Here is a 13,108-nt window from a genome sequence, read left to right on the forward strand (position 1 = left end):
CATTTCATTCAAGATGGGGACCCGTTTCTGAAGGCTTTTTGATTAAAGAAGGCGTTGCTTTTTATTGGTTTCATTCATGTGATGTGGCACTTTTACGCTCTGCTTGTATGGGAAGAAAAATTGATAAGAAGAAAAATATAATGAGAGGAAACGATGCGGAAAACAAATAGAGGAAAAAAAAAATTATCATCCTTTTTATTTAGATAGAGAGAAAATGAGATATGAGATACACTTTATATTTTCTTTTGTTTTTTTTTTCTTCTATTCAAGAAGAAAAAAACTCATTTCTCTTTTTATTTTTCTCTCTAGTTTTTTCTTTTTCTAATTTTCTCTCAATCCAAGCAAGAGATAAATACCTCTCTTCTGCCATGCAGATGCCACATCGTCGCCAGCATTGCATTTTGAACTCAAATTTTTTCCAGTAAGAGAAATATTGCTACAATTTTCATTAAAAAAAATCTTTCTAATACCTAGTATTTTTAAGTGACAATTTTTGAGATAAATTTGTGGCTTATTTTTTCTAATCAAAAGCGTGCATTTTTTGGGGACATTCAAAAGCATGCTTTAAATTCCGCTTCTCTTTGTTGGCAAAAAATTTCACTTTCACCTCTAGCAAATAAGGCTAACATTCACCAAAGCGCCAAAATGCAGCCAAAGTTTAAGCGACGCCACTTTCATGAGGCAGAGAACGCGTCAAATTAAAGTGCTTTTTAGTCAAAAACATTCTTTAAATTCCACTTTTCTTTATTATTTTTTTCCTTTAATCACTTTTTTCATGTATAAAACTCTTTTTTTTTTTTCAGTTAGCAAACTAATACTTGCGGCAAAGCCGTAACCATTTTGCACCCAAGACAAATTACGTGCCACTACACCACAGTGGTGTTGGCTTAAAACTCCTGTTTTATTAGTTGTTTATTTTCTAAATTAGGGGTCAATGTGAGTGGGCGTTAAAAAAAAAAAGGTGATATTACTCCAATTTTAATAATCTTGGTTTGATATTGTTCTTAAAAAAATTTTTTGTATATCCACGGATACCATATAAAAACTTTCAAGACAAAAAATAGACATTTTTCCTTTATCTTAAAGTGAAAATGGAGAAAATAATGATAATAATTAAAAGACAAGTTAAGATATATCTAACATTCTAAAGTATTTTGTAGTACATCTAATATTCTGCTTGAAGTATTTTTTGGTATATCTTACACTCTAAAATTTTTTTAAGTACATCTAACACTATAAAATATTGTTTGTTGCATTGAGTACTAAAGCAAAAGAAAAAAAATCCTTCAAGGTAATGGACCCACTTGTTGAAAAATATTTCAAAATTATAAACACACCTAAAAAACATTTCAGGATATTAGATATATATATATATATAAAAGATTTTAAAATAATAAATGTACTTTAAAAAAAAAAAGAAGACGCATTTAAAAAGAATAGCAATTTATATGCATCATAGCATTGAAGAATTTGGTAATCATAAGTCTCATTTGAGTGATCTTAGTACAAATCAATCAATCAATTCATGCACGGATATTTTCATTCAAAGAATTAAACAATGTGAGCTTTCTCTGGTCAAAAAAAGAACAATGTGAGCTTTCTCTGGTCAAAAAAAGAACAATGTGAGCTTTAATTATTTTCCGAAATTACTATCTAGTCTTTTTCTTTAAAAAAAAAAAAAATCTACCATTCACTGCAACACGTGTGATCTTTTTGAGGAATTAAACAAATAAATCTGGTTCAGGCCATCAGTATACTCAAATCCCGAGACAATACAATGAACAAACTCAAATATGTGATCACATACCCTAAATATAAGACTTATTTTATAATATATTATTATAAAATAAGTCTTATATTTAAGACCAGAAGAAATTTTTTTTTCTTTAATAAACTCTTTATTATCTGTACATATATTGAAAAAATTGACTCTATATATAATAGCTTTACTTACACTTTCTTATATCATCTCTGCCCTTTAATATAAGAGTTAGATTACTAATTTAAGTATATTAATAAAGTTTTTAAAGTTAGTTATTTATAATAAATATGTGTTATCTTTTCTAAAATATCCTTACTAATAACGTGTATTAGTTAAAACTTTAAATTGAAAACACATTTAACATGTGTAAATACTACAAAAACCACTTTAGAAAAAATAGATAAATATAAAAAATAAAGTGGATCTGGATCTATATTTAGAATCAAATTAAAAGTTAAGCTAGTTTTTATATTAAGAATTGGAGGTAGTATAACTAGTTTAACTTTCAATTTAATCCTAAATATAAGACCCTAATTTACTTTGTATCTCATATTTATTCTTTTTTTAAGATAATCTTTATAGTAGTTACACATGTTAAATGTTATATTTTATCAAATAATAGTTCTAGTTAATATATTTAATTAGTAAGAAATTTTAAGAAAGACAACATCTGTTTATTGCAAATAATAATTAATTTAATTAATTATTTTAATCTATTTAAATTAATTAATTAGTTTTTATATTGAAAATTGAAAGTAGTTTTACTGAAACTTATTGACTTGGCTTACCCATTGGATCAGTCATAAGGCTCCTGTACGGGAATCGGTGGGGTGCATGTATAGCTGAACTTTATGAAAGCATGGACGACATCAATGATGCTTGCTTGTTGAATCCAAAGCAACAAGGACACTTTCAAATGTTGCCCCGAATAGTTCGGACCCGGGTCATCATACCCGTACATGTGTGCGTCTTAGTTTGTCTCCCCTTTTGAGAAATTTACTAATTTAGTAGAAAATATAAGCAAACTTATCCTTTAAATATAAACACTCCTGCTTCCCTTTATTTTCTAGTTTCCTTGAATTTTCTAATATTATTATTTCCCATATTTGGTAGGGCATCCAACTACAGCAGGCAATGCAAGAATGTTTTGACGAGAAGGATGTGCCTCAGCAGTATATGAGGAAATTTTGGGCAGTAATGTAAGCTGTTAATTTCCAAAAAAAAAAACTCTTTAATACTGTTACATGTTCGTTATGGTACTTTTATACTTGCTGAAGAATACATGGCGTTTGAAGCATGTTGTTTAAAAATTTATGAGTATTTTTGTATTTTTATGTTTCTTTCAGCTAGGAGTGATTTGATACTGTCATAATAATGACGTGGGTTTGTTAGAAGAATTTAATGTTATGTATTTTTTTCTCTGATTTTGCATATTCATAAGTATCTGAGTTTGAAAAGTTTATGATGTTAAAGAGAAGTTTAAAGATGTTAAATAGAAGTTTAAAGGTATTTTTACACTTTAAAAACAAAATTAAGTATATTAATGTCTTTTCCAAAACGTTTTCATTGACATCAAACATAGTTGTCTTCACTAAAATATACCTATATTAGGGGAGAAGCGATCAAATTCCTCTTTTTCTCTTGTTTTGGCTTTTTTTTTCCTAAAACATTAATATCTCTTGTCCTTAGTATAAGACCTAATTAACTAATTTAGAAACATTAAAAAAATTATTAAGTCAATTTAAAGTATTATATTTATTATTTCTTCTCAAACTAATTTTCCTCACTTATAAATTAACATATAATATAATGATATACATAACTATTTTAAAAAGATCATATAACATATACTTTAATTAAATAATTTTAATATTTTTTTAAATTAATCAACTAGGTTTTATATTAAATATTTGAGATAATATTATCATATATCTGGGTTTGGGCTACCAAAGCCTATTTTTCTAGTAATATTTTGTACATAAAACTAAAAGCATCTAATGGGATAAAACTAAAAGCATCTAAGGGTGTGTTTGGATTAGCGGTGAATAAGTAATTTTTTTTTCAATCTGACTTTTGCAAAAGTAGATTGAGTAAAAGTCAGATAGGGTGATGTGATTTATGTTTGGATTGGGTTTTCAGAAAAGTCAGTTTGAAAGGTTAAAACTTGTTTGGATGATAAAAGTAAAAATAAGTTTGCATGTAAAATGACTTAAAAGGACATAAATTTTATTAAATAATATATATCTCATATTAATTTGACTATTTTTTAAGAATTAAGGAAGAGAAAATTATTAAAAATAAAGAAATTTAATTTATTATTAGAAAGAAATTATATATATAATGTAATGGTAAATATATAAATTAGAAATCATACAAACATAGTATTTTTACACACGATACATCAAATAATTAATTAGATGCCATACATCAAATAACTAAAAAGCAACACGGACTTGCAGTCGTGAGCGAGGCTTCAGATCGTGTGTTGTGTAAAGCTGAACTCTCTTTAATATTGAGCTGAGAGAAAATAAACATGCAGCAGGTTGGTATTATATCAACTAGACTATCGCTGTTCATATTCTAATTTTTCAAGCGAGCAGAACGCAAGTGAGGAGCAGGAGGCCAACTGAATATGGAGCTGAGAGAATTTGCAATATTTTTTTTTCCATTTTTCTGATATTTTCAAACTTAATTACTCAATAAATTTCACTTCTTTATATTAATTAATTTAAATTTATTGTATTATGTCAATTCATTTTTTATATTTAAAATATTTTTTATGATTTCATTAAAATTTTAAAATTTAATTCACTTATTAAATTTGACTTCTTCATAATAAATTATTGTATTATGTTAAATCATTTTTATCATGTTCCATTATTTATTAAAATTCATACCCATTTTGGTCACTTTACAACCAAACTTACTTTTACTCAACTATAATCCAATCAAGTTTTCACTAATTTCACTTTTGCAAACTAGTTTTTCTGAACTCTAATCCAAACACAATTTAGCTTATCCAATTTAGCTTTTACCAACTTCACTTCTCCATAAACTACTTTTTCAATAAGCTACTTTTCCAATCGTTGATCCAAATGGACCCTAAATTCCCTATCAGGACGGTCCACAAACTCTTCCATGTGTTCAGAAGCTCCCTCTCCCCAGCTTATCTCAATTGTGGGTTAAAGTGGCTTAAAAATTCATAAGCCCAATTGTTAAAAAGCTCTGCCAAACATACTAAAATTTCCACTGAACTTATAATCACTTATAAGTCACATTTGGGCCAGCAAACGCTGACCCAAACAGGCACTTAGGATCCGTTTGGATGAGCGATTAGAAAAACAGCTTATTAAAAAAGTAGCTTATGAAAAAGTGAAGTTGATAAAAGCTAAATTGGATAAGTTGAATTGTGTTTGGATTGGGATTCAGAAAAGCTGGTTTGCAGAAGCGAGATTAATAAAAAGTTGTTTCGATTATAGTTGAGTAAAAGTAAATTTGGTTATAAAATGATCAAAATGGGTATGAGTGTTAATAAATAATGAAATATGATAAAAAAATGATTTGACATAATACAATGAAATTAACATAATTTATTATGAAGAAGTCAAATTAATAAGTGAATTGAATTTTAAAATTTAAAAAAATCATAAATATTTTTAATATAAAGTGAAACATGAAAAAAAAAATGAATTGACATAATAATGAATTATTGTTAATTTAATATCAAGAAGTGAAATTGATCAAAGGAATTAAATTTGAAAACATAAGAGAAATGGGAAAAAAAATATTGCAAATATAAAACGAAACATAATTTGAATGGGTAAACATGTTTTTAACTCCAATTTACAGTATTGCAACAAAATGAAACTAAATAATATTACATAATTAATTAATAGATAAAAAGATGCATTTATCTATTACCAGAATGCTTAAGCAAAATTAATCAAATACGAAACATTACACCAATGTCGTTAAAAGCTACCACGAATTAGTTCTATTCTACGATTGAGGGGGCTTCAAGGGGCGGCAAGGTATAAAAAGTAATAATTTTTGGATATGCTTGGATCTAAAAATCACTTCCGTCAAATTTGAATCAACATTCCACACTCCACAACAAAACCTTGTCGAGGCCAGCACAAACGGAGCAAGCGTGGGGGCTCGGGTTTAAAAAAATAAAAGTGAGCCTCACTCACAGGGAAATAAAAAAGGCAGATGAAAGAGAAAAGTAAAGGAATAAGTGTCTGTTTGGTCAGTGTTTGCTGGCCCAAACGCGACTTATAATTGAAAATAAACTCAGTGGGGGTAAATAGGATGTTTGGTTCAGTGTTTAACCAATCTCACTTATAGTTAAAAGCTGTGATTTTAAAGTCCGATTGAATAAGTAGGATGGTTTTGCTTTTAGTTTATGAAATCGGGCTGTTAAGGGACTTTTGGGGCACTGATCACCGTGCTGGGAATAGGTTCAGTCCCGACGCAGGCGGCTTAGGTTGAGGGTACAATCGTACATTTGTATATAAGAATCAAGGAATAATTTAAAAAAAACATATCAGGCTGAACTTATTCACGGTCTGAACTCACAAGTTTCAAGTAGGGTAGCGTATGGTTATTGTTTTCCATCATGTAGCATTTGGATTGTTCATTTTATTTAGAAAAAACTGAAAATAAATTTCTCATTAAAAATTTATTTGGTAAATAGGACATAGAATGATTGATTATATAAAAAAAAAAAAGTTACACACAAAAAAAAAAGTTACATAAAAAAGGGTAGTTTGTACAAAATATTATTAGATATAAAGAATTAGTTTACACACAGAGAAGATAACTTGCACATAAAAAATTTTTTATTTGCACAAAGTAAAATTGTGTTGTACATTGCACAAAAGAAGATCATTACATACAAAGGAAGATAAATTGCACACGAAAAAAGTTAAATTGCACATAATAGAAGTTAAGCTACATAGAATCTTTAGGTCTTGCTAATTAAATTTTTAATAAGAGATTTATCTCTAATTTTTCTTTTTATTTATAATATTTTGATAAAAATGTCTCATTGCTTCCCTTGACAAATATGTACTTTTCAAAAAATATATTTTGAAAAGATTGGCTGGCTTCCTCAGAAAATCAATGGCTACAGCTACAGTGTACAGAATTATTTTTTCCCCCAACAGTGTACGGCATTTCATAGGAGCTTTGTTAATGTCAATGGCCCCTTTTTGTCCAATGGTCGTACCGTATGAAAATGACTCTAATTTTTCTTTTTCTATCTTTTTTCTTGAACTAGTAACTCATAATAATGCAACGAAAGTGTTTTTTTTTCTTTTGGGATTTTTCAGTATTCTTTACAGAAAAAACTGGTCGCTTGACACAGCATCATGATAACTACTTTTAATTGTTGAGCAAGCATGAAATTTCATAACTAGCATCATACAAATAGTTGGGTTTGGCAACAGTAATTAATTTCACCAGCCTGATTAACCATAAAAATAACACATCCGAGAAGTTCATAACAATACAAAAGTATCAGGCAAAACAAACAAAAATAGTACAAAAGCATACTGAAATAGATGTCACCCACCAAAAAGAGAAAGAAACGAAGACCGATGAAACACAGAAACAAATGCAAGCTAACAAGTCTCACTTTCCATTACAATGTCTTGAGAAATTCCTTGCTTTTTCATGTCGTCTTTTTCGAGAAAAACACTCGTCAAAACATTCTTGCACTGCAGGGATTGGAGAAGCCTTCAGCAATTTAATACCCTATCAAATGAAGGAAAAACTTTTAGAGCATACAAACATTATACATATAGTTGGGTTCGGCAACAGTACGTAATTAATTTCACCAACCTGATTAACCATAAAAATAACACATCCCATAAGTTCATAACAGTACAACAGTGTCCGGCAAAACAAACAAAAATAGTACAAAAGTAGACTGAAACAGATGTCACTAGTCAAAAAGGGAGGTAAAAGAAAAAGTCTCGCTTTCCATTGCAATATCTTGAGAAATTTCTTGCTCCTTTATGTTGTCTTTCTCGAGAAAAACACTCGTCAAAACATTCTTGCACTGCAGGGAAGCCTTCAGCAATTTAATACCCTATCAAATGAAGGAAAAACTTTTAGAGCATACAAACATCATAAAGGGGGAAGCTAGCATCAAAAAAGTAAGCAAGAATATCAAAACCAACTGAATAATAATTAAGAGTAAATAAAACACATATTGTATCATCTTTAATCCAACCATATTCAAAGGAAAATTTGATTAAACATACATGCAATCCATATTTATAAAAATATAACTTTACAAAAAATTCGACTTGATTCTCACAGGGGGAAAGCGTTATGTTATGCTTTTAGCATACTAACCCAAACTATAATATATTTGGAAAACACAGAAAATGAAAACAAAAGTCTCAGAGATGAAGTCCCTGCATATATTAATTTACCTCTTCCATTCGCAACTCAACGACCCTTTCTTGTAAGGAAGAAATGTCCTTGACTTTGAACTTGGAGATCAAAGTGATGGTTGAAATGGTAGACATGGGACGAACTTCAAGATCATCCATCACAGTGTAGGTGACCACTCCTTTCACGAAGCCTTTCGCACTTGAATCTTCTGTTGCCTTTTTATCATCACCTACTAATTGTACAGCATAGCCCATGCTTCCTCGACAATATGGACACGCCCTGTTCCGAACACGAGTCACACCATAATTGCAACGGCCCCCACACATGTAAAGATTTGGAGTTCCCGAGGAATTGGTATCATGACGATCATCATCATTTGCAGTAGGTAGAAGGTAGCCAGAAGCCAATGGAGAACTTGGCTTCAGCAAAGTGTTCCTGTCTTGTTCAGGTTTGTTGAGATAAACGTCGCCCAGATTCTCTTTGCTTTCGTAGAGTTTGCCCAAGGAGCCAACCATGGCGTTTTTGGTTAGCAGCCTGGTCACCGTGCCGATGGGTAAGCGAAGCAAGTTGAATAGAAAGTCGATGAACTCTTTTGAAGCTTCGGCAAAGAGAACTCTTTCTTCTTTCGTGTCGATCAACAACTTCAAGCTCACTTTCGATGATGACGAGGATGCCATCTTTCACTGTTTGGGATCCGGATCCTCTCAGAAGCAATTTTCTCAGCGTCCCTCAGCGTCTTAAAATCCAGTCCATTTAAATGATCTAAAAGTTCATATTGTGCCAAGTCATCAAGCTTTAAAATTGAATGTCTTCTCAGTATGTTTGGTCCCACAAATACGAGCAGCGCGTCTTCAGCCTTGGACTTCTCTTTCTCTTCCCGTCTTCGGACCCCCACACGCCCGTTGGTAAATAGCCATCTTGTTCATCTCACACCTTCCATGGCTGTTCTTTCTCAACCTCACATCTATTTCTCACTACTTATCCTCCTCCGCTTTAATTCCCTGCAACACAGGGCATTCGCCAATCCTCTCTTTAGCGACATTTCGAGAGCCACCGCAAGTAAAGCCTCGTTCTGAATTGGAGGGCTGTGGGTCAAGTCTTTAGGCCTGTTTGGGTGCTCTGAAACCGTGGTTTCAGAAGCACTTTTCCGCAAAACGAGGTAACTTCCTCCACATATTTACTTCGTAATTCGTAAAAGCACTTCTGAAACCATGGTTTGGTTTCTATCCAAACACTCCCTTTGTCGCTAACTCACTGAACAGCATAGAAACTTGAGGGATCACCAATATGTAGAAACACTGCATGTGTATGGTTCTCTTTCACTAGGCGAATCTGATCCTCAACAAAAGTCCTGTTTTTTTTTTTCCATCACCGAAAAAAAAAGTTCTGTTTTTAATACAAGAACCCAAAAGCAAGTAATGAGGAGGGAGAAGCCGAAAGTTAGGGGGTCAGAAGAGGGGAGAGAAACCGAGAAACTGACGGTTGAAGAATGAAGACGCATTGCTGGAGTTCGTGGGACTGGACAGCTTGATGACTTGTGGCAATGTAAGCTTTTCGATCATTTAAACGGACTAGATTTTAGAATTCTGAGGGACGCTGAGAAAATTGGCTTCTGAGAGGATCTGGTTCCGTGGAGGCATATATATAGTCATGTACTTTATCCTAGGATTAAAAGTCATTCTTTTTTCGGCCTGAATTAAAAGCCATTCTTGCTCCCGAAGTTTTCGTAAAAGAGCCGTGGCATCAGAAAAAGTTTTTGAGAGCAATTTCACCAATTGCAAATTATAAGATTTAGCATTTTAAATGTTTTAGTTTCTTTTTTCAACATACATTATTAAATTTTAAAAAATTATAAAAAAATTAAAAAGTACACTAATTTTTATAAATAAGATATTAAAATGTCACATTTTATGTTGAATATAATGAAAAGCATTCCAAAATTAAAAGGCAGCTGGGGAAAAACACCCAAGAGGCCGCAGTTTTGAGGACGGTGGAAAAAGAAAAGAACAGTGAAGGAAGAGATTGGGGGCACGTTTCTCATGGCCTTTTGATTAAGGCGGGTATTGCTTTTGATTGGTTTGCCCATTCATATGACGGGGCACTTTAATGCTTTGCTTCCTTGGATGCGAAGCAAAGTGAGAAGGAAGGAAAACGGGAAGAGGGGAAATAGAGAGGGAAAAAAAATCGGAGGGGCTTGGATAGAGAGGAGAAAATAGCGGGAAAAGAACAAATATTTAAATGAATAAAATATTCTTATCAAAATATATATATTTAAAATCAAATCAAATATTGTAATAAGAAAATTATACTAACATTAGTATCATCAGATAATTTAAAATTAAGTTATTTGGTTTATACATATTTTTATATTATTATATTTTAAAACCAAATTATTTAATAAAAATATTATTATAGGATAAAAAAAAAGTGAATAACTTGTCAAATTTTTAAAATAATGAAAAAATAAATATGGAGAGGAAGAAGTCAAAAACTTTCCAAATCTCTTCATATATGGGGAAAAAATTCAGAGAGAAAATGAGACATCAAGCCATTTATTATTTCTTTCAATTTTTCTTTCTCTCCTGTTTTATCTCATATCTCAACAAAGAAACTCTCGCACTTTCTCTCCACTTAATTTTTGCATCATTGGATTAATTTTCAATGGTTGAGATTTAAAAATGAGGAAAAATATTAATATAATATTAAATATAACGAAAATGTATCATACTAAACTGCTTATATCAAATTTTAACACTTAACAGTATAAATTTATTTATATATTTTTTATTATTTAATATTTAATATATTAATAATATCTGGAGAGAATAAATCTTGGAATTGAAGTTTGATCTAATATTTAATATTTTAATACTTTTGGGCTTGCATTGTTTTCAAAAAAAAAAAAATCGGATACCCATAGCTTTCGTGTGGAAACTTTCGAAACAAAAATGGGCATTCTCCCTTTATCTTAAAATGAAAATGGAGAAAATAATGATATTAATTAAAAGATAGGTTAAGATGCATCCAACATCTAAAATATTTTATAGTGTATTTAGTATTTTTTAAGTGAGTTTAACACTTTAAAGTATTTTTTGATACATCATGTACTCTAAAATGTTTTTTTGGATGTGTTTAACATCCTAAAATATTGTTTGGTATATCTAGTACCAAGATAAATAAAAAAAATTATTTCAAGATGACAGACTCATTTAAAAAATATTTCAAGACGATAAATGCATATGAAAAATATTTTATGGTATCAATGCAATATAAAATATTTTAAGACATTAAATGTTCTTGAATGCACTTAAAAAGGTAAGTCTTTAAGAGAAAAAACAATTTACCATGTGAATAGTTGTAACCTTACCCATTGAATGCGTCATAACATTGAAGAATTTGGTAATCAAAAGTCTCGTTTGAGTGATCTTAGTACAAATCAATGAATCAGTTCATGCGTCCATATTTTTCATTCGAAGAGTTGAATAATCTGAGCTTCAATTATATCCTATTCTTTTTCGAATTCGATGCACTCAAATTTTAAGAAAACATAAATTACTATCTAGTATTTTTTTTATTAAAAAAAAAACCTACCATTCACTCCTGTCTATATATCTTTTTGAGGAATTAAACAAATAAATTTGGTTCAGCCCATCAGTATACTCAAATCCCCAGACAATACAATGAATCAAATTCAAACATGCCATCACGTACTACTTCTATCCTTAATATAAGACTTTTTTTAACTAATTTGATTAAATTAAGAAAGTTAGGTAAGTTAGTTAATTATAAAAAATATAACATGCTTTTTCTAAAATATCATAATCATCTTTCTTAATATCCTCCCATGCTTTTTTAACTAATTGTACTTTATTATGGTTGAGAGAAGAATATCTATAAGGATAATTTAAAAAATTAATAAATATAAGAAATAGATATATATTTGGAATCACAATTAACTTAACAATTAGGTCCTATATTAAGGACTGAATGGAAGAGTACTATTAATTATTACTCCAATCTTAAATATAAAACCTATTTTATAATGTACAAAGATCTATTATATAGTATAAATTACATTATAAAATGAATTTTATATTTAGAACTAAAAGAATAAATTGTTTCTTTACCATCCATTTAACTCTTACGATCGACTTTATATATTTAAAAGAAAATTCACTCTATATATAATAGCTTTACCTACACTCTCTATACAACCTCTAGTCCTTCATATAAGAGCTGATTAACTAATTTGAGTAGATTAAAAAAATATATTTAATTCATTATTTATAATAAATAAATATTATCTTTTCAAAAATATCCTTGCTAATAATACATATTAGCCAAAACTACAAATTGAAGAAACATTTAACATATGTAACTACAAGGGTTATCTTAAAAAAAATAAGTATGAGAGATAAGTGGATTAGGATTTTATATTTATGATCAAATAAAAATCAAACTAGTTATATTACCTCCGGTCCTTAATATAAGAACTAGGTTGACTTTTAATTTGATTCTAAATATAACACATCGATTCATTCCCCTTTCACATTTATCTTTTTTTTCCCCCCTAATGTAGTCTTTGTGGTAGTCACTCATATTAAATGTTACGTTTATCAAATGGTAGTTTTAATTAATATACTTGATTAGTAAAAATATTTTAAAAAAAATAATACGTATTTATTATAAATAACTAAATTATACTAATTCTGATTTTTTTTATACAATACTAATTCTAATATCACTAAAACTTATGAGGTTCACCTGCGCATTGGATCAGTCATGAGGCTCCTAAGCAAGAATTGGCAGGTTGCATATTTATAGCTGAGCTTTATGAAAGCATAGGGAACATCAGTGATGTGCTTGCTGAATTCAAAGCAAGACAAGGACACTTTGCTAAACCCTAGAAATCCACCATCAAACTGTGGATATTTCTTTCTC

At 29.9% G+C, this 13,108-nt stretch overlaps 1 long non-coding RNA gene across 1 annotated transcript; it reads right to left on the bottom strand.

Moving 5' to 3' along the window:
• Window positions 1–7,796: 7,796 nt before the first annotated feature.
• On the bottom strand, window positions 7,797–8,346 carry LOC114735992 (uncharacterized). The gene is made up of 2 exons (XR_003739313.1): window positions 8,206–8,346; window positions 7,797–7,856 (listed from the first exon to the last, which is right to left on the bottom strand). It is a non-coding gene; the product is annotated as an uncharacterized LOC114735992 (long non-coding RNA).
• Between the last annotated feature and the right edge of the window lie 4,762 nt (window positions 8,347–13,108).

This window comes from Neltuma alba, unplaced genomic scaffold (assembly GCF_004799145.2).
Source record: "Neltuma alba isolate B1F8T4 unplaced genomic scaffold, ASM479914v2 tig00013276_pilon, whole genome shotgun sequence".
NCBI lineage: Eukaryota > Viridiplantae > Streptophyta > Magnoliopsida > Fabales > Fabaceae > Neltuma > Neltuma alba.